Below are 4,736 nucleotides of genomic sequence, written 5' to 3'. Positions count from 1 at the left end.
AGGTCCGTTTTGTCTGGGTACCTGGTCATGCGAGTGTCTACTTAACGAGGTGGCTGACTTATTGGCACGGTCGACTCTCAGTGCTCCTGTAATATATCCCATCCCTCACTTCATTCTCTTGGAGATTTCCCGTTTCCAGCGGTCCCAACATATCTCAGCCAACTTCGGTTATCCATTGCACAATGCCACAAGTTTTCAACCCTTATCGTGGTCCACATCGAGTGCAGCTAACCCACCACTCATAAGGCTGAACTTCGGTAGAATACTGGCCCTGAAAGCCAATGCGAATGATGAAATTTGCCAACGTCTCTTCGTTCCGACTCGGCTGGACCGCCGCAGCGTATGCTGTCTCGCCCAGTTGGTCGCTGGCGCAGTCTGATCTTCTCGCGCGCTTGTGTCCTGCACGCTGCAGCTTGCTGCTTGGTGTCGCTTCGCTCGGTGACAATACAATCTACACTATATGTTTACGAGGCTTCAATCGTTTCAAGCGAAAAGAAATCTTTCTGCAAGTTGTTTTTTTTTACGTCTTTATTTCTGCATTTAGTAGGCCGATACCTTGCGGCAGAACTAAGGTGCTTCATGGAGGTTGGGGTGGGGGAGTGGTTAAGGGTGGGGGTGAGGATGGGGGTGGGGGTGAAGGTCGGAGTGCGGGTGGGGGACCGGTGTCCGCTTCTTCCTCGGGGTAGTGTCGTCCCGAGGTCGGCTCCGCGAAGTGATGGCCTGGCCCTTCATCTTCCTTGAAGTAGGAAAGAAAAGTTCGCCAGAGCCGGAGTGCGTCTGATGGCGCGATGTGCGATGGCGGATCGACCCATTCCTGCAGGGTTCCAGGTCGAAGCCCGCCCAGGGACTTGAGTGCTCTCTCCCGTACTGCGTCAAAGGTAGGGCAGCTCCACAGGAGATGTTCGGCCGTGCCTCTGGCAGGGCACGTCGGGCACTGAGGAGTCGGGTATGAGCGCGGGTTTATGAGGTGCAACTTCACTGGTGGTAGAAGCTGGCCGGTCTGGGCTCGGTGAAGGAGCACTGCCTCCACTCTCCGGAATGCGCTATGTGGACGGCGACATAGTTGCTCAGGGTTGGCCAAGTGCTGGAGTATGCTGCGACGATAACGTTGTGCGCGATGCCATGTCTCCGCCCTATCCATATGGGGCGACGACGGGTGCCCAACGTCATCAGGGGGCCAAGAAGCGGAAACGAATGTGGATCCAGGCAAAGTTGCGGAAAGAGTTGCTGCGTGCGCTGCCTGGTGTGCCTTTTCGTTTCCAGTGATTCCTTCGTGTGCAGGAATCCATTTGATAATTAAAGTGTAGCCCTCCTCTCGCAGGCGACGGGATTCTGTTCGAATAGTGTTGAGAACGGCATAGTCAGCTCACCCTGCGCGGCAGGCGGTGTACGCTGCTTGTGAATCTGTGTAAACATGGTAGGTGCAAGGAGCCGGATCTTGTCTTTCTACTATTCGAGTAATGGCAAGTCGTATGGCAATGAGTTCGAGATTGGTGACGGTGTGTTCCTCGGAAAGCCGTTGAACTACAAAGGTATCTGACACAGAATCGTGACAAGCTATAGCGGAGCAATGTTGAAACTGAGCGGCGTCTGTGTATAGTTGGATGGCTCCTTCCTGGGCTAACTTGTATGATGTCTTCTCGTGCCGTTTGGCGGCAGCTTTGCGCCTTTGAGGATTAGCCGAACTCATATTCTTTGGTAATGCCATACCATCTACTAAGTCGATCAGTTCCCATGGCGGGGCAGAGGACGAAAGTGGCTCTAAGTTGTCAACGTTGTAGCCTAATGCCCGCAGGATCTGTCGGCCAGCCGCCGTTGTGAAGAGACGGACTCGCTGGGCTAGCGATTGCTGCTCTGCCAGATCCTGTAGGACATTGATTTTGCTGCATGCGTGTAGGTTCACTACTGGGCAGTACTGCGGCAGACCAGTAACCAGGCGCATCGCCTTGCGATTGATTCGCTCAAGCTGAAGGCGTTGGGTTGCGTTAAGCTGCATGTACGAATATGCGTACAGGATTTTTGATGTTATGAGTGCCAGGGTAATCTGACGGAGCCCCACCTCCTTGATTCCCCATCCACGCGCAGAGACGCGGCGCATAAGTTGTAAAGCCTGATGACAGCTATGCATCGTGTTATGAAGCCAGCTTTTGGCTCCTCCATCCTCGTCAATAAGCATGCCTAGTATACGGATTGTTTGTTTCCGGCAGATAACTGAGTGTCCTAAATGAAGAGAGATAAGTTTGCGTTCGGCCTCGGCTCGTACCCGCGAACCATTTAAGACAACCACATACTCGGTTTTTTCGGGAGAGGTTTCCATTCCACACTTCTTGATGTATTCATGGACGGCATTATCTGCAAGTTGTTAAGTGCTTCGTTTTGCATAAATGTATGAGATGCAGTTTGTTAACTGTTTTTATGTCATTCAGAGCGGCTTCCTCTTCCCCGGGAAATGGCTGCCTTTAATTGTTCTGTTACCCGTTCTCGCAAATTTTCTCGTATTTTAGCACATATACAGAACAGAATGGTCAGTCCTTTTAACGAGGTGGTGCTCTTTGGACTCTAGGAAAACACGCGCGGTGCACTGCGATTCTGAGCCAATCGCTCCTCGCATTTCCTTTCGACGATGCGGGATCGCGTCAGCCCGACACAAGTGTGTCGAAGTGCCAGCACACGAGCTCCCGAACCAATCAGCAACGAAATTGCTTTTCGTTCCAAGCCAGCCGTTTGGGGAGGCGCGTTCCTTCTATACCTGTGGCCACACTGATTTACTACAGGACTGTTTTCCACTGAAGGCAAGCTGCTGTCCTTGTGATCTTGAAAGGGCTCTGCCGGGCCTCTGGGGGTCCGAGGCACGATGGACAAATACGCTGTGGTCCAAGACGCCATGCCTGCTGCGCGCTAAGCGGAGCTTTTACCTTGCTTTGAAAGATCGTTCAAAGCGCTCGCACAGATTTGTTTTCCTTACGTGAATACATTTTTTACCAAAACTTCGGCCTCGATTTCGGCGGTAGTTTCCACGTCTGCTTAGACGACACTTGGGGACAATGTTCTACTGACATTGCTCAGAATTGACTAAAAGCATTTCGCGCTTAATACGACGAGCGTACCCGTGATCGCAAAACGCTAAAAAATATTTACAGCGTTTCGAACGCAATAATTGCAGGGTCGACTACTTTAGACACGAAGCTTTCATGAAGCCAGGAAAAAAAAGACGGGTTCTTAAAGGGTCCCTGAAAGAGTGGCCATGTAGGCAAAGAGAAGTCTAAATACTGTTAGACATTGAACGATTCTTCATCCTGCCGCAAAAATTTTTCATGTACCTTGTGTGGAACCAGAGATAATGGCTATTAAAAATGACCACCAGCCTTTTCCCTCTCAACTCGTACACCGGAGCGAACCATAAAAAATAAAGATTACAGGCCGGGACCATGCTCCGACCACAAATACGTCATCGACGAGATCGGTTTGTTTACTTCCGGTTGACGCGCTCGTTCGCTCCCTCGCTTTCCAGCTGTCTGCTGTGTTCACCTGTGTCTCGCAACCGTCGCTGCGGCTTCTCTCGAACTATGGATCCCGAGCTGAAGGAACGACTTTTGCGGATGAGTGCCGAAATGGGGTTTCAGCCTTAAGGCTGGGACACATGTGCGAAAAGTGTGTGCGATTCGCTGCGGCTCACCGTTGCGAACGACGTCGCAATGACCGATCGCAGCTCTTCGCCTGCATCCAACCTGCTGGATGTCAACGACGAGCCGCGCGCAGCAAGCGCAACGATGGGAAGCGGGAGCCGATACGAGCGCGGAGAGCGGCAGCGTCATGATGGCGTACAGCGCGCTGCTCAGGGCGCTCGGGGCCGAGCCACGCCAGGCCGGCCTGCCAGCCTTGATGCCGGCCGCCGGCGACTGAAAAACGCGCTAGTATTGTTTGTTCTCGTCCATAGCAAGCCCTGGGATAGATGCATGTCAAAAATTCATCATTTCCGACTATCGCTGGCCAATGCCGAGTTGCTGGTAAAAATGATGACTGCGATACAAGCAGATTTCATCCCGCTTTGGTGCTGCTGCTACTTGGTGCGGTTCGCCTGCCGTCAGCTAGCTCCGTTGCTGAAGGCGTTGTGGAAATCGAACATATCTTTTATTATGGAACGAGTTCGCAGTAAATCGATGTGAATAGTAGGCCGTTTATTATAGCGCAGGCGACTTCCAAAGCGCCGTCAGCTGCGGCTTCGATGCGAAACCAGATTGGCCTAGCGACGACTGGGCAACCTGCGCCCAGCGCGCAGTTCGTCGCGCGGTGTTGCCGCAGGCGGTGTCGTTGCCGAAAGATCCACTTTTGCACAGCCATATTGTCGTTGCTCGAATCTAGGAAGCATCTTTTCTGGTATCATGGCTGTTTTGTATTTTCTTGTGCGAACGTGAGGTACGCCGAGCATGCCGGCCGGCCGGCCAGCCTGGATCCCGTCTGCCGGCGTCATAAAAACGAGCTAAAGTGTGTTCTTGACGTAAACAATAAACCCTGGGATAAGAAATGTGAAAAATGTGTCATTTTTGAGGATCGCTGTAAAGGTAACGACTGTGCTGCGAGCAAACTTCTTGCCACAACCGCATCGCACCTGCCGCTGGCCCGACGAAGGGGTCCGGCTCGCCTGGCGCCGCTCGCTTCGCTGCTGAAGGCGTCGCGGAAAGTGACCATACTATTATTTTATTGTGAGATGATGCTGTTGACTGTAAAGCGATGTG

This window comes from Amblyomma mixtum, chromosome 3 (assembly GCF_055824585.1).
Source record: "Amblyomma mixtum isolate Tamu chromosome 3, ASM5582458v1, whole genome shotgun sequence".
Classification (NCBI taxonomy): Eukaryota; Metazoa; Arthropoda; class Arachnida; order Ixodida; family Ixodidae; genus Amblyomma; species Amblyomma mixtum.
The sequence above is the reverse complement of the archived record's forward strand: the minus strand, read 5'-3'. Positions refer to the sequence as shown.